Raw genomic sequence first — 20852 nt, 5'->3', positions numbered from 1 at the left:
AAGAGTGTTGTTATTGTGGTCTTCTATTTATTTATTTATTTTGAGTGTAAGCAGTGAAGAAATCCAGGACTAGGAAAGTTTTCCCATCTCACCTCAGTTCCCTCTGTGTAGCAGCTTGGAGTTTCGGTTGCCATTAATAGAAACTCAGATGCAAATTAGCTTAGGTTAAAAAGACTTAATGGATCCTATGATAGAAGATCCAAAGTTACCAGCTTCAGACATGCTGGATATAGGAGCACAAATAACATAATGAAGATCCATTATTTCCCTCCCAAGTGTGTTGTCTCTGCTTCCTCTATTTTGACTCTGTTCTCTTAGTTTTGTTGCCCCATGGTTCCAATATTACTTCCAGTGTCTTTCAGGACTACTGCTTTCTTAGTCCCTGTCCAGCAGAGAAAAGAGGATCTCCTTTCTTAATAACATTTAAAAATGTCCCAGAATTGAGTCCCTTTGTCTCTCTCATTGGCTTGACTTGGGCCATGTGTCTATACGTGAAACAATTTTGCTACTGAATTACATTATTTGATTCCCCTAAGCCACCCTTAGAGTTACAGATGGACTCAAACTTCAATGGAACATTTAGACTCAGAATGGAGGAAAGATGTCCATTTCCAAATAAAATATGGGATTTTTACAAAGGGAGATGCAAGGGATGTTGGGTAATAAAACCAAACTATGGAAATAAAGACCAATTAATTTCTAATCAGTCACAGAACTAAAAGAACCTTTGCATCTTATCTAGCCAAGAGATTGCAAATTCATGGCTCAAGGAGTCAATTTATCCCAAAAATGGGTTTTATATGACTTGTAAAGGTTGTTTTATTGTAATTTGAGTTAATACATAACATCTAAAAACCAAACAAAAAAATCCAGATTTTCATGGTTTCTCCAATGAAACTGGAAGATTAAACACCTCTGAGCCAACTTTCTGGCTTGGCAATTGTCAGCTGAAGATGAGCAGTTGCTTTCTCCTTTAAGCCAAAGCCAGATGCTCCAGTTGACTGCAGTCTATACTGTAGTCCAGTTTGCTGTAACTATTCTGTATCACCTCCTCAACACTGAAGCCTGGTCTAAGTATTCAGAATTGGACATATTCGCCCTGCTTATATCCTTGAGGCAGAAATATGTTTCTCTATAAAAAGGGAGAGAGTAGCATGAGTGGTTCATGTGTATCAAGAACATGAGAGTAGACTTATAGTTTGGGAAAGCAAGGAATAGCCTTAACAGTTTAGTAAGCAAACACTTTGATACACACAATGTGCTTAGATTAAGAAAAGTAGGCTTAAAAAACCAAACAAACAAAAAAAACAAAAAACCTCATGGCAATTCTCTGAGGGAGGTATCTTTTTGCTTTTTGTTTTTGTTTATTGGGCTTTGTTTTCTTTTTGTTTGTTTGTTTTTTGCCCACACCGCACGGCTTGTGGGATCTTAGTTCCCCGACCAGGGATTGAACCCTGTGCCCTTGGCAGTGAAAGCTCAGAGTCCTAACCACTGGACCATCAGGGAAGTCCCGAAAAGTAGGCTTTTGCATTTGGAACCCTGGATCAGTTTCATTCACCATCATTTTACAGATGGTGAAGTTAAGACCAAAGATGACGGAATCTTACTAAGATGCTACAGTAAGTAGCGGGTCCACACCTTCTGCCTTGGACCTTTACCTGACACATAAACACACACACACACACACACACACACACACACACACACACACACACACTGTAGAAAATTGGGAAAATAGAGGGAAAAACATTTTATTTATTTAAGTTGTAAAAGCAATGTAAATATTTACAGAAAAAAACTCACCCATAATCCCACACACTAAAACCAATAAATTATTTTTCTACCTTTTTTGCCAGTTTTAAGTTAATACCCATTATTTTACATTGTAATTATGATATACCTGCAACACTATGCTCTGCTTTGCTAAACATCTCAAGAGCATTTCTTTATTATATAGTGTTCATCATTATTAAATATGTAGATAATAGCCTAAGAACAAATGCGCTATAATTTTTGTAACCATTTGTCTTCTTTTTTTTTGGACATTCCTTAAGCTATTCTTGTTTTTTTATCCTGCCTCTTCCATTCCAATCTCCCAATCAAGTGAACAGTGCTTCACAGGACCCTGTCCTCTTTCCCAAGCATTCAGAGAAACAGTGAGTGGGCAAGCTTGAGGAAGATTTCATAATGGGTGGGAGATCTTAACCTAGGTTTTAGAAATTGGTAAATTAAGAAAAAAAAAAGCCAAAGGTAAAGCTTCAGATTGGCCACAGGCAAAGAAGTGTAAAGGAATAATGTTTCTTATTAGAAATAGTTCTACATGTTGAAGAGGAATTCAAACGTATAAAGCCAGCTGCAAGATTCCCATAAATGAAAGTACAGAGGAAAGAGAGCAAGCATGTTCTGATCTAGGGCTCAGATAATTTGTCCAATACGTTTGTTCTCACACCATTTTTTCTCTATTTATTGGCTCTTCTATATTATTAAGTGGGTTCCATCCATGGAGCCCTGGAGGGTGCTACTTACACCCTGATTTGCATTCTTCTGGTACCATGACAACCAAGGAAAGATAATATTTCCAGGCAGAAGAGTCCCAGGGACACAAGACTATTTTTGGTTCATGTACCCATTCCCCAGATAATTATGGTGGTCAGACAGGTAAATATTCATTCATTCATTTGGTCACTTGTTTGTTTTGTTCAGTCTCGTGTTCCATGATCACTTTTGTGATCTGAGAGCATGCAGCGAATTAGAAGAGGAAAGAGAAATAGAGAGAAGTACGAAGGCATCTGAAAATACTACCTACCAACTAGCTCAAACCTGAAATGACAAGGAGTTAACTTTTGAGGGATTCGGTGAAAGCAAAGGATTAGAAATGGGTAGACCATTCAACAAATGTTTATTGAGTCCTTAAAGTGTTTTAAACTCCATTGTATGAATTGAAAGAATATGCAAATGAATAAAATGTCATCCTGGCCCAGAGGGAATTGTTTGCTTGGAAGCAAGAGGAGGAATGCAAGTGCTACTAAATTGGGTCCTAAAGAGAATGGTGTCAGCTTTAAGTGCTATGAGAGGAAGTGCTGGAGGAATTCATCTTGGGCTGGAGATAGTCAGGAAAGCCTTATGGGAGAAATAAGCCTTTGAAGGATAAACAACTGAATATCAAATGGTAGTGATATGCACAGTGTGTGTTAAAGATGAGGAAGAGCCTTAAAGCTGGAATAGTGAAAAAGAGCAGGAAGTAAGTTTGGAAAAATGAGTAGGACCCATGGCAAGAGAGTCTCAAATGTGAGACCTAGGGCACTGAACTTGATTTTTTTTTTTTTTTCATTATGAGATGCCTTCAAAAGATTTGACCCCAATGGCTTTGAATTATTTTTTAATTGTGTTATGTGTGGAAGGTAGAATGTACCAGGATGAGAAAACCTAAAGGCATTATATATTCATCAAGAGTACCCTATAAATAACCACAGAAATATGAAAATAGGTTTAGCCATGCTAAAAATAGAGAGAAAGAGAAAGACATTTATCAAAAGATTCATAAGGCCAGGTGTTTATCAAGGATGTGGTCAAACTACAAACATCCTCATATACTTCTTTCTTTTCCTGAGTGTAATTCCCTAGAGGAAAATAAAGCATTACAGATTAACATTAAGTATGCATATTATTTAAATCAAGAATTTTAACTCTAGGAAACTATCCTAAGTATCTGGAGAGATCACTGTGTAAGTATGTTCAATACAACATTGTCTGAAATGAGAAAAAAATGAAAACAGGCAATATAACTAAAATTGGGTTATTAATTTAATAAATGATTTGAAAATCATTCAATGGGATGCTGTATAATCTTGGAAAATAATGTGGTTATGTATAAAAATTAATATAATATATTGCATTTTAAAACGCAGACAAGGTTTGAAAGACCACGCCAAACTGAACAGTGACTGTCTAAGGGGCTTGAGGAGTGAGGGCATAAAATAATTTGTATTTTACTTTATACACAGTGGTAACTTTAAAATATTTTATAACAAGAATTAATTTCATTTAAAATCAGCAAAATATGTACATATGAATTTAGATAAAAGAAAGGAAATTATGAAAGTATAAGTAAACCAGGCAGAAACTGATTAAATGACTGACTAGAAAGAAGCAGTGAAAAGAAGTAGAAAACAGCCTGGCTGTCAAAGTCCAGCAGATATTGAGGCAATTAACTAATGAATTTGAATATCAATTTAGAGAACTGAAGTAAAGGTTCCACTTGACAAAATATGTCTGGCTGATCTATTTGTCAGGTATCAACCTGCATATCAAATTATCCTATGGAAGAAATAAAATAGAAATATTTGACTATGCAATAAAGGTAGGCTTAGTGTTAAGAATGCTGGGAAAATCAAAATCTGAGTTTGCAAAAAGTTAAGCCATTAGAATTCATATCACAAAAGGCGCTTGCTATTTATGAAAAGAGTCACCCTGGGGATCTTTGAAAAAGCACGTGTTTTTAATGCAATTAAGAAGCAACTACATTTACAAACCTTTTATTAACCCAAAGCTTGTCATGACCACTGCAGCTGCATGAGTAGGGTTCATCTGTAGTTTCCCCCTCCATGATACTTAACGTGGTTTCCACTTGGCTGTGGCCTTGTGGACCTGGTGGAATTACAGTACTAACACTAAACTAAAAATGGAATGGTTGACATTTATATGATGAAAGTGATCCATGTAGACAGACACTCTGAATAAATCAACCTTTAAAACTCATAAAATCTTGTTTTCTGTAATATTTTGTATACTTGGCAAAAGCATTTTTATAATGCACAGACTTTTAGAATTAGGAGAGCCTCTGACATCCATATAGTTCAATCTCCTCATTTTATATCTTTTTGTTTGTTTTTGTTTTTGCGGTACATGGGCCTCTCACTGCTGTGGCCTCTCCCATTGCGGAGCACAGGCTCTGGACGCGCAGGCTCAGCGGCCATGGCTCACGGGCCCAGCCGATCCGCGGCATGTGGGATCTTCCCGGACTGGGGCATGAACCCGCATCCCCCTCATCGGTAGGGAAGCCCTCATTTTATATCTTTAAGAGATAACCCAAAGGAGTTAGAAAGCTTGTCCCTGACCACCTTTCCCACTTGTGGAAGATGGAGAGCTAGAGAGATGTCCCCTAAGTCCAACTCCAAAGTCTTTTCCCACCAAACAATGTGTTAGTTACCTCATTCCTTTCTTAGGGTTACAGCTTTACTTTGACACAGGTAAGGCAGGGGTTGTTTTTACTCTAATATTACCGCTAGCAACTACCAGTAATTACTAGTTACTCTGGTAAAGGGCTTATTAAATCTTTCCCTGACCAGATATATACACACTCACACACACCACAAAACAAACGTTGCATCCTAAAAGTTAAGTTCTCACTTTGATCTGGCTCCTTCTTTTCTTCTCTTTAGCCCTGTTACCTTCTTTAAAGAACTCACTCATTTCCACATCGTCAATAATTATCTGTTTCTATGTAGATGACACTCAGATATTCATCTCCATCTCTGGAATCTCTCCTTAAAATTCAGTAATATATTTCTAATAGTCTTATGCTTCTTTCCCATTCTGGTGAAATACTGAAGCCAGCACAGAGAGAAAAATTTAGGTAACAGACGGAAAGAGTACAAAGGGTATCTGACTTTCTGGACTTATACTTGAAATAAGCAAAAAGCTGTCCCTGCCCATTCTGTACTTCGGTACCTGAACCAGTACATACTATTTTTAATCATTAGTTAAAATTGAGCTTCTGCTACTTACATGATTGACTGTGATAGAGTATTGTCGAATCCATAAATTAAAAAAAAAAAACTATCTATCTGATTCCAGCTAGATAAAGATAACAAAGATTTTCATTTTACAAAGATGGTCACAATGATATCTCCCATTCCACATGCTCTTCTGCAATATGACTTTGCAATGATTCCAACAAGAGATGGAGCCTATCTCTTTACCTACTTGAATATGGGTGATTGTTTTGACAACTAGAATCCAGTGGAAATGATGCTATGCCAGTTCCTAGTGGGGACTTTAACTGTTTAGGTGACTTCTTTCTGCTTCTTAGAAGCCAGTCACTGTGTAAAAAGTATGACATCCCTGAGACTACCTTGTTGTGAGCAGCCCAAACCAGTAAAGTTATCTTATATTAGAATGTTGAGATGACATATGGAGAGACAGAAACAGAGAGAAATGCCAAGAAGCTCTGAGGTTCCAGACAAGTGCACTCAGAAGCCATCATCTTGGAAGAGTACTGTCCAGCCATGTCCCACATGGATCCCGTGTGGATCAGAGACAAGCTGCCCAACCAAGCCTTTCCAGATTTCTGACCCCAAAGTCTTGAGAAAAGCCAAATGGCTGTATTATAGTACAAAAAGTTAGACAGTAATTTGTTACAGAGAAATGGGTAACTAGGACCAATTATGTGGACAAAAACACAAAACTAAGAAATGACAGAAAATGTTCCAAAACTAGTGAGAGATCCTTTCATTTCAGTAAGAAATATGAAAATTATAGGAATAAGCCATGTAACAGGAATAGATTATAGGATGGGGTTGATCTGAGAGCTCTCCTAAAAAATGAAGTGGGATTGACTGTACCATGCACATAACTTAGATCCCCTGAACATTGTGATTATGGAGGTGATGAACACGATCTGAGCTGTGAGAGTTTAGCGTCCAGACTCCAGAGCCTGAGTCCCTAATGCTTGTCTCTAATCCTGCTCTGCCACCTACAGACTGCTGACCTTGGGAAAATTGCTTTGCCTCTCTGTTCCAGTGTATTTATCCATCCAATAGGTATAATAATATTACTTACATCATAAGGTATTAAGATTAAACGAGCTCTTATTTACATAGTGCTTAGATCAGTGATCAGCATATAGATGCATTATCTTTATGTTGGTTAAATTTAAAAAAATAAATTATGCAGATACCACTGGATGCATAGGTAGAATACATTCTCTTGTTTTTTTTTTAGGGTATTTTTTTGTAGTATAATATATACATCATATAACTTACCATTTTAGCCATTTTAAGTGTGTGATTTAGTGGCACTAAGTGCCTTGGCATTGTTCTCAACCATCATCACCATTCATCTAAAGAACTTTTCATCCTTACAAACTGAAACTCTGTATCCATTAAACAGTTACTCCTTATGCTGTCCACCCCTGACCCAGTTCCTGGTAACCTCTATTCTACTTTCTTTCTCTATGAATTTGACTACTCTAAGTACCTCATGTAAGTGGAGTCATACAAGATTTGTTCTTTTGTATCTATCTTACTTGGCATAATGCTTCAAGTTTCATCCATGTTGTAGCATGTATCAGAATTTCATTCCTTTTGAATCTGAATACTATTCCAGTGTGTGTATGTGTATGTATATATGTCTGTATGTGGCTGTGTGTGTATATATATATTACATTATTTATATATATATACTATATATTATAATAATATATATGACATTTTGTTTGTCCATTTGTCCACTGATAGTTGTGTATTATTTCCACCTTTTAGCTATTGAGAATAATGCTACTATGTACATTGTTATGTAAATATCTGTTTAAGTCCCTGCTTTTAATTATTTTGTTTATATAACCAAAGTGGAATCATTGTATGATAAGGTAACTCTGTGTTTAAGTTTTTTGAGGAATGGCTTTACTGTTTTCCACAGTGGATGCATCATTTGACATCTCCACCAGCAATGAAAAAGAGTTCCAATTTCTTCTTGCCAACATCCTCACCAATACTTGTTATTTTCTTCCTCCTTTCCTTCCTTTCTTCCTTTTCTTCTTTCTTTCTTCTTTTTGACAATAACCATCCTAATGGGTGTGAAGTGAGGTTTCTCGTAATAGGTTATGACAAATTTGAGATCTTAAGAATAAGTAAACCTTAGCTAGGAAAAAACTAAGGGAGGGCATTGGGCATAAGCTAGGGGAGGGCTATAAGCTCTGTTCTGGCCAGAGTTTATAGCCTGTGAAAGGCTCCAAGGCAGCAGAGAGGACACTGTATAATCACCTTATTTTTAAAAGTTACGTGTGGCCAGAACGGATAGTATGAAGACTGGTGAGAGACAGAGACTGAGATGTAAGTGGAGGAAATCCTAAAGAGCCGTGTTTTATGGGTTGAATTGTGTCCCCCTCCCCGCCCCCCAAAAAAGATAAGTTCAAGTCTTAAGCTCAGGTACCTCAGAATGTGACATTATATGCAAGTATAATTAGTGTGGATGTAATTAGTGAAGATGAAGACATAATGGGGTAGGGTGGGTTCCTAATCCAATACGTCTGATATCCTTATAAGAAGACAACTGTGCAAAGACAGACACTGCAAAAATACCATGTGATGATGTGGGGTTGGAATGATGCATCTGCAAGCCAAGGATCATCAAATATGATGGGAAATCACCAGAAGCCAGGAAGAGGACTGGGAGGATTCCTCTGCAGGTTTCAGGAGGAGCATGGACGCTCTGCTGGTATCTTGATTTCATATGTCTAGCCTTCAGAACTGTGAGAAAATTAATTTATGTTGTTTAAGCCACTCAGTTTGTGGTACTTTGCTAAGGCAGCCCTAGGAAATTAATACGTCACGTAACAAAGGATGAGAGCTACCCTAGGAGAAATGGTGTGCCCGTGGAAAGTATCAGAGAGAAGAGAGAAAAGCTGGTGAGGCTAGTTGAGATGCTTCTGGCATGATTTATGTAGGAGGGTTAAGAGGGTAGATTCAGATAGAGGTGAAGAATTGAAGAGTTGTGTAGAGGAACGAATACGAGGTCTCAGTCTGGATAATAATAACAAAAAAAAATTGATGACGATAGTGAGAGAATAGAAACAAGTATTTACTTAATGCTTGCTCTTTGTCAAATCCTGAGGTGAGATACTTAATGGTGAATTATTTCATTTGTTTCATAAACCATACCTATAATGTAACTATTATTTTTCATGTACTATTATTATAATGAAAGGAGTCTTGAAGAAGAGAACTGTCCAAGGACAGAGATTAAATGTTTAAAATGGGATTCTAACTGATGCAATTTTTTTCCCAGAGCCTGTGGTCTGAGCCACTCGGCTGTACTTATCTTGATCAGAAGGAACAGAGTGAGAGAGGGAACGTGGAACAAGGGAAACGTTTCTATGGAGAAATCAAAAAAATGCTTAAACCCTAGATGATCAGGTGAAGGAGAAAGAGATGCTATGATTCACACAAAGAGGAATGTTGAAGTTTGGAGCCCCTGCGGGCCGATGAAAAAGGAAAACTGAGTTCCTTTTCGTCAAGGACAGAAAATTGCATCATGTCGCCAGGCCTCAATGAGCCTGGTCATTTCCTCTGAATGCTACCCCCGATCCAGTCTCAGCCATTCCATGAATGACATACAGCTGCACTCTCTCCCCTGTGTTCCAGGAAGGCATCTAGAAATAAACAGCACTTAGCCCTGCTTCTGAGACAAAGGCATTGTTTCTTTAATAACATGTCTCTTTGGAAACCGTCTCCAGACCTACTTAAGAAGCTAGGCTGTGCTGACCCTGACTTGATGTGGTTCGCTCAGTTCTGCTGGGCAAAGGACTATGTGGGAGGTGTTGTGGGCACCTAAAGAGAACGGAAAATGCGACTTAGTGATGACTTCTGTGAGAGTCCCTTAAATTGCAACGGGCAGGCACTCATTTAAGAATGCAGATGGTGGGACCCTCCGTTTATTTAAATTGTGTGTGTGTTTGTGTGTGTGTGTTTGTGTGCGTGTGCACAGGTCATTGGACTATAGCAGGATTGACTGCTGTCAACAGTGTGTCTGTCAGCAAGCATGCTGTCTGGAAACCCAGCAGAAGTGAAGCTCCACCCCAACCAGTGTAATAATGAAAGCATGTTCTGAATTGACACCTGCTGATATTTACATCACACAGGTGGCGGTGGTATGGGGAGGAGCTACCGTTTATTGAACACAGGGTATATGCTCAGCACACTGTTATCTCACTTCAAGTGTATGCGTCAATTAGTTGCTGTATATGCAACAGTTACAAAACTGTTGTGAAACAATCAACCACAAACCTTCAGAGATATACAAAATAAACATTACTTTTGGTTGATGAGTCTAGAGCCAGTTGGTCAGTTCTGCTGTCCTGAACTAGACTTGATGGGGCTCACACAGTGTCTATGGTCAGCACAGTGTTGGCTAGACAACTCTCCAGATCTTAGGAGGACTTCCTCACATGTCTGGAGGCTTGGCTGGGACACCTGGACTGACTCAGCTCTGTTCCACCTGCTTCCTTCTCCAGTAGACTATGCCAGGCATGTTCTCCTGGGGAAGCCTGCCAGGTAAGAGAGGAAGCTGAACCACATAAGCACATTTTGGAGTCTCTGCTTGTGTCACATTTTTTACCTCTTTATTGACCAAGGAAAATCACAAGGTCAAGTCACAAGTCAGAGCTGGACAAAAGAGTCACAGGGTGGGAGGGGACAGCAAAGTGTGGAATACAGGAATAGCTTTAATAGGTCCATTGATGCAATTGATGTAGCACAGCATACTTTTCCATTTAATCCTCATAAGAATTCTATGACCATTTTAGAAATGAAGGAGCTTAGGAGCCATTTAGTGTCGCATCTTATTTAATATCACACAGCTATGAAGTTAGGAAGCCAGGACTTGAAGTCAGGATAACTTTTTTTTTTTTTTTTTTGCGGTACATGGGCCTCTCACTGCTGCGGCCTCTCCCATTGCGGAGCACAGGCTCCAGATACGCAGGCTCAGCGGCCACGGCTCACGGGCCCAGCCGCTCCGCTGCATGTGGGATCTTCCCGGACCAGGGCACGAACCCGTGTCCCCTACATTGGCAGGCGGACTCTCAACCACTGCGCCACCAGTGAAGCCCCAAGATAACTCTTGTCAGTCTATTTGTTTGTGTTGGTTTGTTTGTTTCCATTACATCAGGGGAACTAGACTCCAACAGAATGAGGGCAGGGACTCATGAAAGTGAGGAATGCCATGGCAGTCCAGTGAACTGTAATTCAGGGAATGGCCAGTTAAGAGGCCATACCAGGAATGAGTCAGCTTTGGGTACAAGAAAGATATGAGTTTCAGTTGGACAGTCAGCAAGAACCTATCTAGAGTATTCTTATGAAGGAAGAAACATCAAGAAGAGTCTGCAGGATGTATAGGCAGATGCAGGAAACACAGCCAAGCAGTTGGGGATCAGGGCTGAGTTTCAAATCAAGGATATAATTAAGCACTAGGCAGGGAAACCCAGTTTAAAACTAATCCTTGGGGCTTCCCTGGTGGCGCTGTGGTTGAGAGTCCGCCTGCCGATGTGGGGGACACGGGTTCGTGCCCCGGTCTGGGAAGATCCCACATGCCATGGAGTGGCTGGGCCCGTGAGCCATGGCCGCTGAGCCTGCGCGTCTGGAGGCTGTGCTCCGCAACGGGAGAGGCCACAGCAGTGAGAGGCCCGCATACCGCAAAGAAACAAAACAAAACAAAACAAAACCTAATCCTTGACTTCCCCTTGCCTTTTGTATGGAATTGAACATCCTTAACATGACCTCTAATATGTTACTTGGGTTGACATCATATTGGATCATTCTTCCACATATCATTCTTTCCCAGCTTAATGTCAAATGTACCATGTCCTTTCTCACTTTCTGGCATTTACACATAATCTCCCTTTTATCTGGGACACTTTCTCCTAACTTCTCACACTTTCTCTATTTGGCTAACTCTTATGCATCCTTTAGTTTTTGATTATTTCAGATTAGTTAAATGTTATCCCCTCCCTCAAAGACACTTCCAGAGCACCTTGTACTTCTTAATATTTGCACATATTTGTTTCATTCCTTGTCTTTCCTCTAGAGCAAGTGTTAACAAACCTCTTCTGTAAAGAGCCAGATAATATGTATTATATCCTTTGTGGGCTACATAGTCTCCGATGTTACTACTCCACTCTGCTGTTATAGCATGAAAGTAGCATTAAGGATATGCAAGTGAATGGGCACATCTGCCTTCCAAGAAAGCTTTATTTATAAAAACAGGTAGTGGACTGGATTTGATCCATGGGCTGGGGTTTGTTGTTTCTTGCTCTGGAGTATAAACTCCATGAGAGTTGGGAGTTTGTCTATGTTGTTCATCACTGGGTCCCAGTAACCAGAACAGAAATGGTACACAGTAGGTGTAAAAAAAAATGTTTGTTGAATGAATTAAGAAGTATAGTCTTGCATTCCGGGCCATGGAAAGAATGGATATATGGGATGTCTGTGAGGTAGAAAGCTCAACACCTGAACTCGAGACTAGAGCCACAGCCTCACCAGACTGTGGAGCCCAGGCTGCAGGATCATTCTCCAGATACATTTGTTTCAGAAAGTGGAGTGTATCTCGTCCTCTAGGTAATGCCCATCAAAAGTAAAGGTAAAGACATCTAGGGAGGGTCTGGTTGGGGGAATCAAGTACAACCTTGACTGGTACAAATGTCGAACTAGTTATATTTATTAGACTTGCATAACTGTCATAAAAATTACCTCAAACTTGATAACTTAAAACAATAAAAATATATTATCTTACAGTTCTGTAGGTCAGAAGTCTGACACACAGTCTCACTGGGTTAAAATCAAGGTATTAGCTATGCTGTATTCCTTTCTAGATGCTCTAGGGCAGGGGTCCCCGACCCCAGGGCAGCGGGCCAGCAGCTGTCCGAGGCCTGTTAGGCACTGGGCTGGCACAGCACGAGGTGAGCGGCAGGCGAACAAGTGAAGCTGCACTTGCCGCTCCCCATCGCTCCCCATCGCTCACATCACCGCCTGAGCCATACCCCCGCTCCCCTGCCCCCGTCCACGGAAAAATTGGCTTCCACGAAACTGGCCCCTGGTGCCAAAAAGTTGGGACGCTGCTCTAGGGAAGCATTTGTTTCAAGGTCACCTATGTTCCTTGGTTCATGGTGCCCTTTCTTGATCTTCACAGTCAACAATGTTGCATCTCTCTGACCACTTTCCATCTTCACATGTCTCTCTCTTACCACTGTCAGGAAATAGTCTTTACTTTTAAGGACGTATGTAATTAGATTAGACCCAGATAAAAATGTGATATTTAACTAGAGAATGAACTTGAGGATATGGGGAGGGGGAAGGGTAAGCTGTGACAAAGCGAGAGAGTGGCGTGGACATATATACACTACCAAACGTAAAATAGATAGCTAGTGGGAAGCAGCCGCATAGCACAGGGAGATCAGCTTGGTGCTTTGTGACCACCTGGATGGGTGGGATAGGGAGGGTGGGAGGGAGGGAGATGCAAGAGGGAAGACATATGGGAACATATGTATATGTATAACTGATTCACTTTGTTATAAAGCAGAAACTAACACACCATTGTAAAGCAATTATATTCCAATAAAGACGTAAAAAAAAAAGTGATATTTAATAATCAAAGGGCATGATTTAAAAGTTTGCATAAATATCTAATTACTACCAAATATCTTTTCAAACAGTCAATTTTACAAAATTGGCTGAAATGAGCAATTGAATGAAGACCCACTATGTTCTTGATACATTACACATGGTTCTGAATATTTTCCAGCTTTATTAAGATGTCACTGACATATAACATTATATAATTTTAAGGGGTACAACCTGTTAATTTGATACACTTATGTATTGCAAAATAATTGCCACTGTAGCCTTAGATAACACCTCCATTCTTTCCTAAATTACCGTTTCGTTGATGTGGTGAGAACATTTAAAATCTACTGTCAACAATTTTCAAGTATATAATACAGTATTATTAACTATAATCACTGTGCTATACATTAGATCTCTAGGACTTATTCACCTTATATTTGGAAGTTTGTACCCTTTGGCCAACAGCTTCCCACTTCCTCCACCCTCTAGCCTCTGGTAAACACAAAAGGCAACATTTCCTTCTTTCTCATGGATGAATAATATTCCTTTGTGTGTGTGTGTGTGTGTGTGTGTGTGTGTGTGTGTCATTCATCCATTGGCCGACACTTAGATTTTTTCCATATTTTAGCTGTTATGAATAAGGCTGCAATGGACATGAGAGTGCACATATCTCTTTGAAATCCCATTTTTATTTCCTTTGGATATATACCCAGAAGTGGGATTGTTGTATCATATGGTAGTTCTCTTTTTAATTTTTTTCAGGAATCATCATACCGTTTCCCATAGAAGCTTTATCAATTTACATTCCCACCAACAATGCACAGGGGTTCCCTTTTCTCCACATCCTCACCAACACTTATTTCTTGTCTTTTTGATAATAGCCATGTGTGTGGCTGAACCACACTAACTCCATTTTTTCAGCTCCATCTTAAACCCTCAGTCCTATCCCCTCCCTACCATTTCTGCATGACTGAGCATTAGCCTTATCACAAGGAATGTGCCCAAACAAGATAAGTTCTCTATCAGTGTCTCCCTTTACCTTCATCTGATATGAAACCTGGAAGAATGCCTTTTGCTGAGGACGATGGTTAAGTCATAAGATCCTTGGAGGGGAGGAAAAGCCCTTGTTTTCCATTGGTGCAGACATGCTTTTCCAACATCATTCTAAAAGGTGTAAGATAATATCTCAGTGTGGTTTTAATTTGCATTTTCCTAATGATTACTGAGAGAGTACATTTTATCTTGAGAATCCACTCCAGTTGATTGGTGGTGATTTCCTGGAAAGACGTATTGAGAAATCTTCTAAGACCTCATGAGAACATACTATACTTGATTATAAATATCTGGGCACACAAAGAGGCATTCTGCATGACATGATTTTAACATTCTTGACTTATTAGGAAATTATATTAAAAAGAAGAAACATGAATTGCCTAAATTCTGGAATTTAATTTCTAAGAAAGCTGGAATACCTTTTTTTTTTTGCGGTACGCGAGCCTCTCACTGTTGCGGCCTCTCCCATTGCGGAGCACAGGCTCCGGACGCGCAGGCTCAGCGGCCATGGCTCACGGGCCCATCCGCTCTGCGGCATATGGGATCTTCCCGGACCGGGGCACGAACCCATGTCCCCTGCATCGGCAGGCGGACTGTCAACCACTGCGCCACCAGGGAAGCCCTGGAATACCTTTTAACCAGGAAAAGCTGGGTTCAAATCTCAGTTTCTACCTTTGTTATGACTAAGGCTTTATTATCATTACTGACTTCTGTGGACCTCAGTTCTTTCAACTGGAAACTGAGAATGATACTACTAATCCTTACCTCACAGTTCTGTTATAAAAATTTAATAAGGTCATATCTTTTAAGTATTTAGCATCAAATAGTTATTCAATAAATATTGGTTATTCCAATTATATACTAATTGAAGGACTCAGAGCACCAAGATAACAAAGGAGGCATCCAATTCAGACATTCTGTTTTCTCAGGGGTAGCTTGAAGGTATTTACATTACAAAAGTAAACCACAGAAGGAAAACGCTAAGAAAATGAAGTAAGCACATTGATAAATAGTTCTAAGTAAAAGCAATTTTAGCCTGAGACCCTAAGGCTGTCTTCTGTCTCTCTCTGGGTGACTCTCAAACCCCGGAGATATGGCTTCTTATAGCAACAGACATGGAGACAAATTATGCTCTGGATAGGTAGGGTTTCCTTTAACTACACTTGAAGTCCAGGTGGCTCGACTTACTGTCAGAATAAAATACAAGAAATCTTGATGGATTTGAAGCAAAAGACAAATTAAGGTGTGAGTGTGTGTGTGCACTTGTTGGCACAAATGCATGCACATATGTGTGTGCGTAGTCCAAGTAAAACAGGTTTATTTTTGGAAGATAAATCCTGCCCTATCTTTCCCTGCTAGTATTTATGAAGTCAACCAGGCACTTTTCCAATTCACTTCATTCTCCATTGCCCATTTATTCCATTTATTGAATCCTTGGGGGATCTCCAGAGAGCACCCACCAGTTGTGCCGATCATGCCTAGGGCTGCACAACTGTGTATTAAAAACTTGATAGCATAAGCTCCTTTCAAATCCATTATGAAATATTTCTTTCTTTCCAATGACTTCTGGTGGCAACTGGCTTGAAAGAACAGCTTAGGAGAGGTATTAGTCAATTTCTGAGATTTGAATTTGAAATAAAAGAAAACAAAAAAGCCCCTATTTCTGAGATTAATATTACGCTTTTGATGTACAGTCTAACAGTTTATCAAATCAATTAACACTTCGTTGTTTGTAGTAGGTCTCTGGTTTTCATGCTGTTTCCCTCACATACATAAAACCAAAGTAAGGAACACAATAACCCTGATTCTAGGTAGAACAGATGCTACAGAACATTTAATGAATGAAAATAATTTATAACAACATCTATCTGAATATCCAGACAGTACTTTCTACTGACTTCCTTCCTTTCTAAACTTACCCCCACTATATGTGACTCCCATGCAACCAAGACAGCTTAAGAATTGAATACAGGGTACTTGGGTTTTAACCACACTCCTGGAATTTACTTCATCAGTTAATTTGAATAAATCACTGCAAGTAGGGATTATCAGTGGTTTTAAATTTAGGTTATTAAAGTTTTTCTGAGTGCATATGGAAATGGGTAGGGGTGCACATTTCTATATGAACGTGTAGTAGTTAACAGGAAATTAGGGCCTGGGGGCTAGGGTTGCTAAACACCTGCAATGTAGGGATAGTACAGTACAAGCAGGAATTACCCTGCCAAGTTTGCCAAAATCATGTTTCTTGAGAGTCACTGGGGCAGAATTTGAAAAAGGTGCTTTGGACTACTGATATATGGTTCTTTGACTTGAGCACTCACTCTCAGTTACAGAGAAGGGTCATTCGGATAAAAGCTTAGCCCAGAAGATAAAAGAAAAGGTCAGACTGTAAAGTCCAAAGAAAATACATACTCAGACTAACTCCTTGTTGAAGATGTTAACTGTAAAGTTCACAGAGGTCACCCCTCCCATATTAACACTGGTAACTGCTTAATTAGCACATTCTGACTTTAGTGACTATTCCTGGCAATGTTACTTTGGGTTTTGTTAGTTTGGTAGAGTGTGTGTGTGTGTGTGTGTGTGTTTAGAAATTAAAGGTTAGTGAAATAGCTGGAGGGAAGGAGAGTTTATTCAAATCCTTACAAATGTACCTATGGTAACATATCATGGGGGCTTTCTGTGGTTATGGTGTCGTGGAGGAACAAAGTACTGTGGTCTCCGTGGTGCGAGGGCAGTGAACTGAAAGAGTGATTTAGAGCCTGTTAACATAAATGAGGGGAGACAAGCCCGACCTATGTGCAACAGCCTCTCCACAAAGTATAGACAAGGCAAAGATGTTTCTCTTCTCTCACTCATTCTCTCTCTGCAGCCAGCAGGTGAGTATTTCATAGTGGAGTAATTCAAAGTGAAAGAACCCATGGGTAAGGCAGCAACAGTCATCCAACATTCCTTAAGCCATTTGAGCTCACTGCAGCATCCACATGCCATATCTGCCTTTTTGCAGACAAATTCCATGCATTCAATTGGATTTAAACCTTTCTCTCCATTCTACCTTTCTCCTGTCCCTAGATCCTGATACGATTATCTAGCATTGGGCAAAGCACTAGCATAAGTTTTAAAATAGACCCATTCATAGTCTGCATCCGTGTCTCAAGTCAGAACCCGATTAGTCCCTTGCTCAGAATTCCATATCCCTTTATTTACCTTTGCCTAAGTAGTTGTAGAGTTAAGGATCTTGTAGTCCCGTGTTTTCTCCACAAAAGTATAAGTTTTTTTTAAAATTAGTATTGACATTTATTGTAACTTTTAAATATGTGTTCCCAGCAATATATAAGTTGGTACACATATTAGGTCCTCAACAAATGCCTTTGCCATAAGAAAAATCTCTTTGAATGTATGCTTTATTTGACAAGAAAGTCTTAAAAGCTCAGGAACTAAACTTGGACCTTAATTAATAGGGGAACATTTAATACTTATAAAGACACATTTAGCCCAAATGATGGAAATCAAACATTGTATCTGTTTGCATTACCTGAATCCAATTATACAGGAAAAAAACAATGAATAAAACTGTCACATACATCTCAATGCTGTAAAATGGCATATACTCTACTCTTAATCTTTGGATGCATTCTTTTTTTTTTTCTGTTATATATTCCAGACTGGTTCATGTGGTTTGTAGGAATCAAATTCCGTTTGGATTCTTGGACAAGCAATTAATGCCTTGCCATACCCGTAGAAAATCACATTCAATACCAGGGACAGAGCAAAATTGCTCCTTTCTGAACTACAGCTGTTTCCAGAATTATTTTCCCCTACTAATACATCCAGACACACGTCTGTCTCTTAATTGCAGGAGGAGCTGTTACAAGACATCTTGAATTTTAACAACCTATTTTAAGATGAAGGAAATGGACTAAAAGTAGACTAGGGAAAACTTTAAGTACTTTTGTAGGATCCGAAAATTAACACCCCAGAAGTATAGAAAGGCAAACGTTGGTATTATACAGATGAACAAAATGGGTGAGGGGAGAAAGTACCCATCATTAACAAATAGAAGATATTAGAGGAGGTACACAGACAACTATCAGAGAATGGGAGAATGAGCTGGACAGTGTCACCATTGTAAATGCATCAAGACATAGTAGAGGAATTGAAATTTACATTTGGGGTAGAAAAAAGGGTTTTGAGAATTTGATCTTATGGATGGAAAAGGAAGTCCCAATATTTTCTAATAAAGAAGTAACAAATAATACCAGAACTGTGATTAGCTCATCTTTTTTGAAGAAACAGGGAATTTAAAACAACCACACAGTGTTGTTTTCATAAAGCCTTAGAATTATAAAATATTACAGGTTAGTCTGTGACCAACATGTGAATTGATTATCAAAATGTATAATTTTCACCTGTGCTGGGCATTTCCTATGGAGAAGGCAGTCACTTATCTTTAGACTTCTGCTCATCTCTTTATGAATTCTTGTGTTTGTTAAATATTTATTAAATACCACTATGTTTTAAGAATTTTGATAGGCAGTAAGTCTACAGGAGTGGCCAAGACACAGTGCATATCCCATAGGAACTCACAGCTGCTGAAACATGAAAACTGTTATTTTGATCGAGAGCAGGGCATGCCGTGTGGAAAGGAGGTGAATAAATACTGGCTTTCTTCTGCTTTTGGTTGGTATGTTTTAGGTACAATACAAAATGCATATTTAATCTATTTTCACTGGGTTCTATCATCTCCGTTTGCACACCTGAGTAGCCTTCTAATGTTTGCATAAATATCCTGCTCCAATGAAAATAGAATTTCTTTCTCTTAGAGTCCAGCTTTCAGATGAAAAGAATATATGTGTATGATCATCTATTTCATGTTTAATATGTTTATCTGTGTTTATTTTAGTTATGATGTTAATGACAGTGGATTATTATGAAAAATATCAGTTGAGGCAGCAGCTCATTTTATTAAAATATGAAATACTCTGTTCATCTGTTTTTATGGCTACTTAGGTTGTTTCTATATCTTGGCTATTGTGAGTAATATTGCAACGAACATAGGGGTGCATATATCTCTTCGAATTAGTGTTTTTGTATTCTTTGAATGAATACCCAGAAGTGGGATAGCTGGGTCATATGGTAGTTCTATTCTTAAATTTTTGAGAAATCTCCATACTATTTTGCATAGTGGCTGCACCAACTTACAGTCCCATCAGCAATGTATGAGGGTTCCCTTTTCTCCACATCTTTCCCAATATTTGTTAGTCCTTGTTTTCTTGATAGTAGCCATTCTGATTGGCATGAGTTGATATATCACTGCAGTTTTTTGTTTTTGTTTTTGTTTTTGTTTTTTTTTTGCAGTACGCGGGCCCCTCACTGTCGTGGCCTCTCCCGCTGCGGAGCACAGGCTCCGGACGCACAGGCCCAGCGGCCATGGCTCACGGGCCCAGCCGCTCCGCGGCACGCGGGATCCTCCCGGACCGGGGCACGAACCCGCGTCCCCTGCATCGGCAGGCGGACTCTCAACCACTGCGCCACCAGGGAAGCCCATCACTGCAGTTTTGATTTGCATTTTCCTACTAATTAGTGATGTTGAACATCTTTTTATGTGCCTGTTGGCCTTCTGTATGCCTTCTTAGGAAAAATGTTCATTCAGCTCCTAGAAAATGTGATACACACACACACACACACACACACACACACACAGTGGAATACTTCTCAGCCATAAAAAAAAACAAAAACAAAAACATGGAATCTTGCTATTTGTGACAACATAGATAGACCTTGAAGATATTATGCTAAGTGAAATAAGTCAGACATAGAAAGACAAATATCATATGATTTCACTCATACGTGGAATATTACAAACAAAAAAAAACAAATAAATTTTAAAAAACAAACCAACGAAAAACAAACACATAGATACAGAAAACAAAGTAGTCATTACTAGGGGGTTGGGGGGAAGGGCAAAACAGGTAAAGAGGGTCAACAGTATGGTTACTCATGAAGACTAAACCTTTGGTGGTGAGCATGCTGTAGTGTATACAGAAGTCACCATATGTGTATGCATGAAACTTATCTAATGTTATGAACCAATGCAAATAATAAAAAGTTAAAAATAAATTAAAAACATGAAATACTACAAATTAAAAATGTGTTTTTGTTCAGTGATTTCTTCTAGATAGCTTGTGCTTTTTATGATGCCCCAAAACCTTAAATTCAAAGAAATATTGTGATTTTATAAAGATTTATATTACCACTATTGATAGTAGTTATAATAACAAATAATAGAAAACACTGTTTGACCACTATGTATAAGATATAGTACCATGTGCTTTCCTTGGTTTATCTCATTCAATTTTTATTTAATCATCACACTTGGTGAGGTATATATATATATATATATATATA

This window comes from Lipotes vexillifer, unplaced genomic scaffold (assembly GCF_000442215.2).
Source record: "Lipotes vexillifer unplaced genomic scaffold, Lipotes_vexillifer_v1.1 scaffold230, whole genome shotgun sequence".
NCBI classification, from domain to species: Eukaryota; Metazoa; Chordata; class Mammalia; order Artiodactyla; family Lipotidae; genus Lipotes; species Lipotes vexillifer.
The sequence above is the reverse complement of the archived record's forward strand: the minus strand, read 5'-3'. Positions refer to the sequence as shown.